The 13,451-nt window shown below is 38.7% G+C and overlaps 1 protein-coding gene across 1 annotated transcript in view; it reads right to left on the bottom strand.

Moving 5' to 3' along the window:
- Window positions 1-13,451, bottom strand: part of LOC122817007 (dysbindin domain-containing protein 2-like) — a 449,361-nt gene that overhangs the window by 36,949 nt on the left and 398,961 nt on the right. The window lies entirely within an intron of this gene.

The following is a 13,451-nucleotide window of genomic DNA, read 5'->3' as shown; positions in this document are numbered from 1 at the left end:
CCATCTTTTGCACAGGAGCTGTTTAAGCAAAATTTTGAAGCTATTTAACTTTTCTGTTTTAACTGTGTGGGGATTTCATTCCAGAGTTTTTGACACATAATGGGAGTAGAGGGAATCGCCAGCAGTGTTGAATGTCTTACTGATACTTAATAAGAATTTACTGCGAGAGCGACTGTCTCTAATGGGTGAATAGTACAGTAGAATATTTTGTCTGGAGAGTACAATAGGTTGTAGGCAATGATTAGTTATGCGTATGTGAACGCTTTGTGAGTTCAATACAGTTTAATTGTTTTAATGCAAGGCAGTGGTATGTTTTTATAAGGCTGGCTGGTTGCAAATTTAGCTATTTTTAGTAGCAGAAGGCTAGTTTAGTTTTATACATACTGCTATTTGCAAGAACAGGTGAAGCATGCTACAGAAAAGGAAGAAGGTATGCTGCTGTTAAGGTTTTTGTTGCTTGACCTGTCAGGTAGTGTTTGGCCCTATAGAGGAAGCCGAGTTTTTGGTGTGTTTTCTTGATGGAATTATGTATGTGGTGATGAAATTTGAGGTTGTCATCTGTTATGACTATAACTAGTTTAGTTTGGCTTATTGTTTCCATTTTTGTGTTAATACTTGTAATATTGAATGTGTGTTTCTGGTTAAGGTGTTGTTTGGGAGTGAATCGAATAAGCTTATTTTTACTTTTTTATTCTTTTTCTTTGTTTTTGGTATTAAGCAGCAAGTTAGAATTTTTAGCCATATTTAAATGTCAGTGAAAGATTTTTGAGTGGTTTCCTGTAATGTTGTTATGGATGGTGCAGAGCAGATAAAGGCTGAATTGTCAACGTATTGTACGTATTAAATAGAAGGGGCCAAGTATTTACCCTTAGGGAACACCAATAGGGATTGGTTGAAATGCTGAAAGGTTTTGTTGCCATTTAGTTGCCTGCTGACAACTGCAAAAATAACTGTGAAACCAGGAGAGAGAGGGGTACGTGAGACCTAGAGTTTCAAATTTAGAAAGGAGCTTTTGGTGGGACACTGTATTAAATGCTTTGGAAAGGTCAAGGAAAAGTGAAGAAATAAGATTGACCTCTTTTCTGTATTGGTTTACTATGTTGGTGAAGTTGAAGAAGTCAGTAGTAATACTGTGGTTGGGCCTGAAACCATGCTTGGTGTTGAAGACGAGGTTGTGTTTGGTTATTTGTTTCATAAGCTGAAAGTGAATACATTTCTCGAGGATTTTAGAGAGGGGTGATAGGATAGCAATAGATCTATAGTTTGTTAACTCTGTTGAAGTACCTCCTTTGTGATGGGGTAAATTAATGGATTTTTTTCCAGATGGATGGGACCAGTTGATCAGAATGGAGACAGGGAAGGCCATTGCTTCTGCACCTATTTTGAGAACCTCAGTGGGAAGGTTAATGGCAGGTGAGGTTGCTGCTTTTAATTTGGCTAGTGATTTTTTATGTTTTTTGTTGGGACAGGCTGAAAAACTAAAAAACAGTGTGTTGCTTTCGAGAACAGATGGAAGCTGGAGTGGTGAAGTGAGGTGGTCACTGATTAGCGATAGAACTAACTGGATAAAATGAGCGTTGAACAGTGTCAATGGACTGCTTGTTGTTTGAAGAAGGTGAGGGTATAGTGGTATGGCCGGGGTGTAATAGTTTATTTACAAAGGACCAAAAAAAAGCTTAGGTTTGTTTGGGTGCTTTTGTTGAAGATTACTGTATTATGATTTCTTGACAGATTTAACAAGGATCTTGATATGATTTCTGACATATCTAGAATTTTGGTAGGCATTTTGTTAGTGTAGGCATAGGTGTTTTATTCTTACACTATTCTTTCCATGCTACATCACTTTGCAGCATGAGTTGTTTGGCCTCTTTTTTCAGCCATGTAGCTGTGTTAGTTTTTACACTTCTTGTCCTAACTGGTGCTAAATCATTTAGTATTTTTAGGAATGTGTAATTGAAATGGAATCTGAAGGAAGGTACTTCCAAACTTCACCCCCCCACACAATGCTGCAGTGCAGTGTTAGTACTGGGACATGAATCCAAGCACATGGTGTAGGGAATAGAACACACAGATGTCTGGTCTTTCGGCATCAAAGGCCTGCAGTTCACATGTTCTGTATCAGGATGGTGTGTTTAGAAAGGATACTAATTAAAGCATCCAGAACTCTGTTGCAAAGGTTGCATTCACCTCTATCTATTGTTTGTTATCAGGCTTGCAGAATTATCTGCAAACAAGAACATCAGGAAAGACAACATTGCTAACTGTGATATTAGCATCCTGTAGTATCCTGCTGATACTGCTGCTGCTGTACTGTGACCTTTGTCCCAGTCTTTATGACAGCTGCTCTACGAAAAAGTGATTGTGTCAGCAAATGTTTCATCAGCTGACATAGCACATGAAAGACAGAAATTCAAAGAAATAAATGTCAGTTTGCCAAGGCCCCTCACCAGCTGACAAGGAGCAGTATCACATGTGTACTTTATATAAGAACATAATAATGAACCAATTTTATAAGACTGACAACCTTGACACCTCATGCTGGTACAGATGCAAACACACACACTCTGCTAACATTTGTGACCTTTTCCTTTTGCAAAAAGTAGCAAGACTGACTAAAATGCATCCTGTCTTGAATCCTCCATGACAACCAGTGATAAAGCCTTTCATTTTACGTAAGCCATTGCATCCTTACATGCTCACTGTCTGTACCTTCACATTTTGCCTTCTTTATGCTATTTTAATTTTCTGCTAGGTTTGTGCAGTTTACGACTACGTCTTTGTCCTATGTGTCTTTAAGTCAGGGTACTGGTAATTTTGTAAACACTCCTAGGCAACTGTCTTTAGTATTCTACTCAACCCTTCACTGTTATGGTCGTAACATTAGTTCTGCTGTCAAACTTTTACAGTGTCCTAAATGCTAATTCTTCTCACTTCCAACACTTCAAGATGTTTAACCTCAACCTGTACAAATGACCAAAATGAAACTGGGCAAAGAGCTAGTCAATGAATCCTCTTTGCAAAATTTTGGTAACTGAAAGCCAACTCAGATGGGGGTGGAACTCCCCCATCTGAGTTGGTTTTCAGTTACCAAAATTTTCTTCAACAAAAGCACTCCCTCCCCCCAGTTTGGGAGCAACCTCCCCCATTAAATATCACCATCTCCAAGGTCTTAGTATCTTGGGATTGGTTATGTGTCCTTGAAAAACTGCTTCTGGTTATCAAAGGCTTAAGCAACAAGGATTTGGTGACTCTTTCCTCAACCAAAGTCCCTTTGGTCATGTGTTACCCTGTAAGTATAACTTCAGCATCTCAGGCATGACTTTTGAGTTCCCAGCTATGTTGACATTTAGTTTATGGTTCATATTCTAGTCATTAAAAGCAACCATTGTTAAATGTCATGCATAAAAGTGTTATACATAAAACTTTGCTAACTGTTAAGAATAACTTAAAGTAATGGTGAAACAAAAACTGAAAACAAACCGAAACAAATGCAGTTTTGCCAGACTAAAAGCTAAGTACACATTTGGCAAATGCATTTTACCTGCAAACTTTTATACAGGCAAGAAGTTTTTCCTTCCATGTACCATAGTTTTCCCTTTTAGTATTTAATTTGGGTCAGAAAGCTGTATTGATGAAGATAAACTATTCCATATTTCTTCTACTTTTTCCACAAACCAGTTACATATATGTGTTTTCAATTACATTAATGTTGTTAATCTTTTATTTCCTCTTTATTGTTGTACTTTACCTGTTTACTTTAAAATAAGAGAATATGGTAGGAAGCCACATTCATAAGCTTTAAAAAAAACATTCAAGATCTTCTCTTATTATGTTATAAGGAAAACAAATAGAAGGATCCCGGCCCTCCTATGTGTAATTGGCATACATCCTGCCAGCTGTGTGAAAACAAATAATGTGCAAGAGTTGCCAAAGTGAACATTTGTCCATGTAGGCTAATGTAATGGGGAACTTTGCTTTCCCTTAATGTACAGTGAACTCAGATGTGGGTAAAATAACTGGAAGGTGGTAAAGAGAACACAGCCTCCATCCCAACCCCCAAAGCACTTACTGAATGAATTCTTGAGTGCTATTTTGAACATCTCTATCTATGGCTGAGTTGCATCTAGGTTTAGTTAACTTTGTGTCTTTTCATTCGAATTGTTCTATGTGGCAGCAGTGCTACTGCATAATATTTAGATCTTGTTTTTATGCTTTTAAATATAAGCAATAAAACAACCAGCCTCCTAGAAACTATAACCCTTAGTGTTGCTCCAAGACTCTTAGTCTTCTTATGATATGCAAAAAATAAATGCAGCATGCTGACAGCATATAATGACCACCTTATACTCCGAATAATGAACGCCTTATAGTCTGACTATGACGGTTTTACTGCATATTTGCTAAACTATTGATATTTGTAAAGCAGTAACCCATGCCCCCCCTTACTCACTAAAACTGCAGTGATTACTAAAATACATCCCTAAATCTGATACCTTTACAGGGAGGCCAAGTCATGTCCTTATCACCCTTTCTGTGAAAATAATTGCTCATTTTTTTGTGTTTATCATCATTCACCCTTTTTCATATCACAGTGTTTTGCATTTGACATTTTTTCCTGAATGATATTTTCCTCTTGACATTTGTTTTGCAATTTTTGACATCCCACAGTACTCCTCGAGCTTTTCTTTGTCTTTCTACCGAACCTGACTAGCCTGCTCCAGACTAACTTCCTCCCATGTTTGGGACCAATGAAGATAATGAGGCAGCTGAGGCAGTCCCATATGGCTACCAGGGAGCTTATTCCTCCTGCATACCCAAACTAGCACCACTTACTAATACCTGTGGATGGGTCATGCAGTTGGTGTCAGCACTGCTCCACCCCTCATTTCCACACAGAGCTACTGCCAGAAGCACTGCCCCACCCAACCCCAGGGTATACATGTGGTGACTGTTTTCCTGATCTCCTTTAGGTGAACCAGCCATGGAAATGCATCCTGAACATGAGTCTTCACCCTTAGGGTGGGCATGCTCATCCACCCTGACTATAGCATTGAGTCCCCAGGCCACTAATCAAATCTGGGTCATCTGAGTTGTAGGCATGACTTCATTCCACTGTGCTACAGGTTGCAGGCTTTTCCTCCTGCTTCTGATTAGGCACTTGAAAGTTCTCAACATACCTAGACACACAAATAAGCAGGGTCAGGGCACTGGGTTCTTAGTACACCCCCAAATGGCTTCTAATATTGATTACACTACATTTGTAGCTATGTTACATATTGCACTGACACCTTATTACTTAAAAGATGTGATCTCTAAATACATAGCACTGAAGATGTCAGCTTTGCAGCATATGGGACATTTTCCTGATTTTTAATAGTAGAATATTTCACTGTGCAACCTCAATATCTCCTCCACACATTTCTCAACTATTTAAGTTATTGGATATATATAAACCCTATGCCCTTTTAAGTCATTTTCTGTTTTACTGAATTTTCTCTAGAACATAGATTGCTTTGGATTTTTTCTCAAATTTATTACTTTGCACAAAACCTAAGATAGCACTGCACTTGCAACATTGTTTTTCAATGTTCTTTGTTCAATATATAAAAAAACTGGCTTCTTAAGAGCCTCAGTCATCTCATTTATGCATTAACTATAAACATTTCTGTCCATAACAGCCTGACATCATTCAACATCAGTCAATGGGGCAGTGAAATGGGTATGGTATTGTGACGAAAGGACATACTGCCAGCACAGCTAGCTGGAATTTTGTAAATAATTATATGTCATTTGTGAATATCAAACTACTTCATACAAGACACTGGTGCTACAAATGTATTAGAACTGTATATCATGTGCACATCAAACTGATTTGTACAGATGTTTGTGTTGAAAAGGTTTTTGTAAAATGCTTGTGTTTGAAATGCATCTACTGTGTGCCTTACTGGAGAGAACACAGATGTACATGCACTATTGTAACTGTTTAAATGTATATGTTTTAAAAGAAGAAACTGAAGGGTTAACCTCAGTCCAGCAAACTTTAGAAAAATATCTGAAGTTAAATCACTTTATAGGCTAGGCCATAAAGATGCTATCTCACAGGTTTCAATGCAGCCAGAGACACAAAGTCTATACTACGAAGCTTTCTATATTATCTTTGGGGTGACAATATTACTACTGGAAGCATGGAGGTTTGCAGTTGTTTTATGACTTCCAGCACCTGCCAAAGATCTGAGCAAAAGCCTTTGTGTGTGTATTTTTTTACAGGTACGTGCCAAGTCCTGCCAGCTTCCAGCACTCCTGGATTTTGCATGGGAACTAGAAGTTAGATAACCAGAAGTGAAGTCATTCTGCAAGCTATCTCAGAAGTAATATTTTAGATATTACTTTGAGAAGTCTCTTAGTGAGACAGAGCATTCTCCATTCTGTCTTGGGCCTGACAAAAAGAAGAACCATTCACCACATAATCTGCCTTGCTCTATTAAGTAAGTTATTAGGGAATAGTAACTCTCTTAGATACAGTCAGGGATATAGTGTTGCTTAGTTTAGATATTGTATTTCTTTATTTGTCTGAGCCTGTCCTTTAATGTTACTTTAAATATTTCCTGTGTTTTGAACACTGACATTACTGCGAATATATACTTAGTACTTTTTGTTATTTTCTTGTTGTTTTTCTTTCGGCTTTTCCCGGTTAGGGGTCGCCACAGCAGAATTCTGGTCCGCTAATGATTGGCAGTTGATTTTTATGGTGCCGAGGTGCCAGCCCGATGCCCAACCTTCAATGAAGGCATGCCCATTCATGCATGTCTTTCGAACACCACTTGACTGCGGGGAGGACATGCAGACTCCACACAGAAGGCGGTCCACCCGAGAATCGAACAGGAGAACCTCTTGCTGTGAGGCGACAATGCTTCCGCTGCACCAATTTAAACCTTTTATTGTGGCTGATCTTTGTAAAGATATTTAAGTTTTGAGAGTATTTGCACATTTATTTGGTGACACTTTGTGGGCCACTCCTAACAGCCTTGCTCTTGGTCAAACTACCATTTGTATTAGTATTAATATTACACAGTAAAATTGGACACCCTTTGTTAAGGGCCTTAAAGTAGCTGGCAAGGGGTTCTGGTGGCAGTGATAACTACCTTATAGCCTGGCCAGAACGGGTCACAGCTAGTAAACCTATGTCAGCCTTTCCCAGGTGTGTGTGTGTGTGTGTGTGTGTGTGTGTGTGTGTGTGTGTGTGTGTGTGTGTGTGTGTGTGTGTGTGTGCATGTGTAAAACAAATCTCCAAGAGTGTGTGTGTCAGCTACTTGAGTAGGTACACAAAGCGCTGGTTAGACAGAGAGAATGTTGGAGGACTTAGATTGGAACCCTCGCTAAGGACTCATCTCTACAGCTGTGCCAGTGTGCAGTCTTACTGTGGATCTGGAGAAAGAGGGAGAAACCAGCTCCAGACTGACTGTGGTCTCTGTGTGCTCTTAAGGGAAATTGTACTTGATGCAGAGAGTTGCATCTGGAAATACTCTGTGTGTACCTGTTATCCTCCCAGTGAACATCCCCCACTGGTGTCAGTGCTGAGGACTGAGGCTCCTTGATTACTAGCCCAGAGGTGGACGGTCATCATCACATATTGGTTGGCAGTGGTGGGATATCCACATCTCATATTGGTTGGCAGTGGTGGGATATCCACATCACAGGTATTTAAAGAAAATCCTATCGGCCATAAGTATGAAACTGCTTTGACATGTCTCAGTCTCTTCTCAGGCAATGGAAAGGTTCAGATTAGATGGGAGGTGTCAGGATTGACTCCCAGTATCCTAGATTGAGTAGAGACACAGATGACCGACAATGATCTGCACCATGGGGTAACATATTTAAAAAAAAAAAGATGGCTCAGGTTGTACTGAACCACATGATACCCCAAAGTTACGTCATTTCTTCTTAGAACATTTCGGTTACCAGCATCCTTATTCTGCTTGTCAACCAGTGTTACCTAGCTAACAAATTTGCACACAAAGTTAGGCTGGCTAACCTGCGAAATACACAGTTTTATTTAGTATGCTTTGTTTTGAATCTATGAACCATCTCATCTCAGGTTACCCATGTTACACAGCAAAAATGCTAGTAAATTTATATAGCATGCCTGCACACCATCCTGGGTCCTGTCCCCGCTGACCTCAAACACTTAATAGTTATTTCTTTCTGTAGTGACTTCCATATTTCCATAACAGAAAGACAAACTATGACATTTGTATTCTCTTATTTAAAAGATTTGGAATAGTTACAATCAGTATAACACAGAACAAAGTCACAAACCAAGTTCCAAACGATTTAAACAAATCTATATTCAGTATTTTAAAGCTTCGGAGCAGCAGTATAAATCATTTATGCATTTAATCAATAAAGCTTAAATGCTGCATTCTATCCACATCCTTTTACATGTAGCTCAAAACATTGTTGCATATTGGGCAAAAGGGGAATTTCCTCATTATACTGTCCCCTCTTAGTAAAATCACTGATGGCAGTGGACATGAAGTCATTCAATGATGACTAAATCAAATGATGACTACATTACCATTTCTTAGCACTTATCAGTTAGTCACAAATGATTCATATGTGTGTGCATGTGTATGTGTGTCAACAGTCAAATCCCAGACATTGCCCATAAACTAAGCTATCACTAATTTATGTTACATAAAAGACAAGGTCAGCATCTGCCCAGCTTCACAACATTAATGCTTAAGGGCTTACTATCAAAAACATGAAAATCACTTATGCGAACGGTGATTTCTGCGACAAATAACGTCGACTCATAAATATTAATCAGGTTGTATGGTCGACGCAACAAAGTCGACAATTTCTGTTGATCTTAATGTGTAAATCTCCCATTGACAAACATGCTGTGAGTCCCTGCCCTGTGTATGTCCTTCTAAATGGACATACACATGAACAACGACATTCCGACTGTCGCTCTTAACATGTTCGAGGAGGAGGCTGTCGTGCATGTAAATGTCGACCTTTTGACTGTAAACCATGCTTAAGTATGGTGAAATATTTCACATCTGATGCCACTGTAAAATTAATGATTTTTTTATTATTTTTGGCCTGTATAGTGAAGATCATGAGCTGCTGTTGATGTCTCTCCTTAATCTTGTTGCCATGAGTCAATTATGCCCCCCCACCAAGATCTAATCTGAAACCCTTGGAGGCTAAGGTGTCCCAGGGCAGTATCATACTCATGGACATAGAGTTTTTATTTATATCCCCTACCCATCTCTCCACCCCAGTGCCAATGTACAATGATGTAAAGCCACTACAGCTAAAAACATGTATCAGTGCTGTATTTTGTGAGGATGGGATATATAGCTCAGTATCATCACCAAGGCTGCTCTTCCTACTTATGACTTCTCATGGAATTCACTTAAAGTTGCTACTACCATAGACAGAGGGTTCATGAGATTCACAAGGCTGTTGCTTGCTGATCACTATATCATACTCTCATTCACTAGCTAGACCTCAGCCTTTATATGCTTTCCTAATATGACATAAAAGTTTGTAAAACTTTACCATATTCTGATGCTTAAACAATAGCTCAGTGTAAAACATACTAGAAGCACCTGGTTTTTGCTTAACTGATGTCTTCTACAGGCTTTGTGGGACTGTTAAAATACATAATTAAATAATTATGCAGAAACATGTAAAATGTCTCGCAAATAAGGATCACTTTGGCTACCTAATCCATTGAATAAGATGTGGTTCTTTGATTAACATATTTCATATGTCCACTAAAGTTTCTTTGTAGTTACTCTGTATATTAGAAGATTCACTCTCTCTGTGTTGGCTCCACCACCTCTTCAGAGAGACTGTTGTGTGCATCTACCACCCTCTCAATGAATAAGTACTTTCTAACATTGTCCAGGATCTGTTCTTCCTTTACCTTGTACTTGTGCCCCTGCTCTTGAATATTTTTTCCTGATCTTAAAGTCACTGTCATCCTGGCTTTGTTATGATCCCTGAGATATTTAAATGTTTCTATCATGCATCACCACCCTGGATGTATACTATCTGTTGCATAAACATCTCTTTATAAATCATGTGTAGATCCAGCCTGATTTTTTTCTTCTCTGTACAGCATTTACTTTGTGAATTTTTTACAGTGCTAGTACATTAGATGCAGTCATACACACCACCAGTACAGAAGAGGTACAGCTTCCAGTTTCTACTGGTAGTGATTCTCTCTGTTATAAAGCGGGGAACACACAAGTTTTCCTCATTGCCCACATTCCAGACCAGGATCCCCTTCTGTTTTAGTAACTGGCAGCAGCTCATTCCCAAAGTATTGCCGTCCCTTCAGGTTTCTTACCTATTTATATTACCTTGGACTTCTTCTGTGCTGAATTTAAGCTAACATATACCTAACAATTTTTCCAAGACCTCTAAAACACTTCCCATTTTGTTACCTCAGCTTCTGCGCAATCTTTGCTGCTAATTGTTGAGCCAACTGAAGTGAAACAGGCATTTCACTTTAACTGATACTGAAGACCACTGGACCCAGAACTGTACCTGCAGTAATCCAGTGGCCAATCTTCTATCTTTACAGTCGAAAACATTATTCCCCCAGCATGTCCTCTTGTCCAGTCAGTCCTGGATACCACCCAGGAGCTCACTACAGACTTGTCTACCTTATACAGCAATCTTTTTTGAGTGGGGCTATGTCAGGGATTTTATTACAATCGATGTAGCCTATATCCCTGGACACCCTACTGTCTAGTACTCTGAAGATGCAGTTAAAGAGATTTATTAAATCTGTTCAACATGTCAATCATTTGAAATGTTGGGACATGCCACAGCAAGTTGTGAAATGTGGAGACTGAATGACTAAAGATCAGACTTATGTATAGCATGTCCAAGATACCATTTCTTGGAATATTCCCTTTTTTTTGAGTGCCGACATTTCAGTAAGGAACCATTTGAAATGCCTTCTTCACCCAAGCTTTCATGTTTGCTGTCTCTCACTGGCCCCAATGTATTCAAGAATTCTTTTATTACAAAGATTCAGACATCAGGTGAATTAACAATGGCAAAGAACATTAGGAAATGCTGTCCCTCTACATGGTCATACCAATATCCAAACATCAGATTGTGCAGGGTGTATAAAACACAAGGGTCTACAAATAACACATTTATTACAAAGTAAACTATCTGAGGACTTCAGTGCTTAAATGGTAATATTTTATACTGATTTAATACTGTTTCAGATCAGTGGTCATTATTTTATCATACGAAAACATGCTATGTATGTAGAGGTCTCCAATAATCTGGGATTATAGCTACAGTTTAACAACTTTACATGTATGTTCCATTACTTGTTTTTCCTTGTTTGGTAATCACTTTGCTATTGTAATGAAGTAAGGAATATACATGGTTTAAAGCAATCTCTAATATATAACAAATTTAATTTTTTTACTCACAAATTCTAAGCACTTCCACCCTGCATGCAATGCCTGGTAGCCATTCACTGCTTATTTAAAACTGACTGAAGACCAAATATTTGCAGTATAAAGATCTCAACTGTTTTTTAACACTTGTTATTATTTTCTGCTGTGCATGCATGCATGCATCAACAAATTACAATGAAGCACATATGATAAAACTGTCAAACTCATATGTGCCTTTATTTTAGAATGCCATTTAATACACTGAGCTTTTTCTCTTTGAAGTGCTTGGTTCTGTTCCTGCTTCTGACTGCATGCGTTTGTTTCCTGTTTTTGCTACTGATCATATCACTTTTCTTTGAATTCTGCCCTGTAGGGAACTTCCTCTACAGGACTTGGTGACACAGAAATGGGGGGGGGGTATCTTCAACACTAGCCAAACACATTAGCAACAGATGATAATGTTCCTCCTCATGGCAACCAGTGATTGCTACAGAGGGGGTAGCTGACATGTGTAATTCATAGCTGAAATGTTTTAAGACATGAGGAGACATGGCTTGTGGGAGGGTATCCTTGGTCTGTTGGGAGTGTGTGCCAACAGATAATACTGTATGAACCAGATGTTTCTTAAGAGCTCAGCAGTGCAGGGGAGGGTGCCAACTGCTTTCCTCATGCTTTCTGTGACAGATGACAACAACATTTGGGAAATGACTTACAAGGGGGAAAAAGCACCTATCCAAATGTTTGAGATAATCTCACAAGTGGTATGCCACCAAAGTGTACACTGAAGAGCTAAGCACACTTCAGTTCACTTTGGAAAAGGACAAGGCTTTTGTAAAAGAATAACCTTACATGGCCCTCAGTAATTTGGAATGTCATGTTGTCTCATCAACGGCTCGCAGCACATTTAAACCAATTGTTTACATTTGTTCACTGGGTGTAAAGAACTGAAAATGGCTGTGTGGGGGATGAGAGGAACTTCAGAATAAGTTGTGTTATTTGTGCTTGTCTTCCTGTCTTACTGTTTGCCTGTCACTTCCTGTGTTTTCCCCACTTCACAACATTTCCTGAAACAGACCTTTTCTTTTTTCGTTTAGTATGCAGCACACTTGGTGCATTTTAATGTTGTGTGGCATATGAATATTGACCATTATGCAAGTAACTTCTATCCCTTGTTTATACTGCCATCCGCCCTGCCAAGATGGTCTAACCTTGGCATCATATCTCCAAAATGAGGAACAGTAACCTTCCTAATGTGGAACAAATGGGCAAAATGTGGAACACTTACTAATGCCTTACTAACAACTTCAACTACGAAGGTTATATGATAATTAAAATATGCCAGTTTAACTTATTAAAAAGATAATTTATTATTATTTATTATTATTTTACATTTGTTTACCGGGAAAGTCCAGCTGGACATGAGTCCTTTTTCCGTGGAGGCCCGGGGAGAAAAGCTCCAGTATAATACAATAACACAGAATGTTAAAAAAACATAACAATGTAACTTGAAACTTATAGAGTACATCAAAAATGTAAGACATTAAGATAATACATAATATAGTACATTAATACATTGAAATAGTGGGAACAAAAGCAGCAGTAAATTAAACACCATGTGAAACTGTAGTTATGAGCCATGTGCAAAGTTTATATAGTGACAACTCATATACAGAGACCAGGATGAAAGGTTGGGATGCCCCAAATAATGTTTTACAGGGAGAAATAAAGTTCAGGTTTTCTGAAGTGATGTAGTATAGAGGAGGATGACGAGTAAAAAGGGGGATTAAGGAGCAGGGGAAATGGGGGAGGGGCTTATCGTGGGGTGTTACAACAGCAGAGCCAGGAGTTAGCAAGGTGGGTTTTTAGAAGCTTTTTGAACTGCTTATTTGTGGGTATAGTGACCAGAGAATCTGGCAAGGTATTCCAAAGTTTGGAAATGTAGCTGGAGTAGAGAGTTTAATGAATTAATATGATTCTTTTCTATTTACCATGGATATCATTTAAAAAAAATCC

The sequence above is a fragment of the Protopterus annectens genome, chromosome 12.part0, assembly GCF_019279795.1.
Source record: "Protopterus annectens isolate FY-2018-M chromosome 12.part0, PAN1.0, whole genome shotgun sequence".
Taxonomy (NCBI): domain Eukaryota; kingdom Metazoa; phylum Chordata; order Ceratodontiformes; family Protopteridae; genus Protopterus; species Protopterus annectens.
The sequence above is the reverse complement of the archived record's forward strand: the minus strand, read 5'-3'. Positions and strand labels throughout refer to the sequence as shown.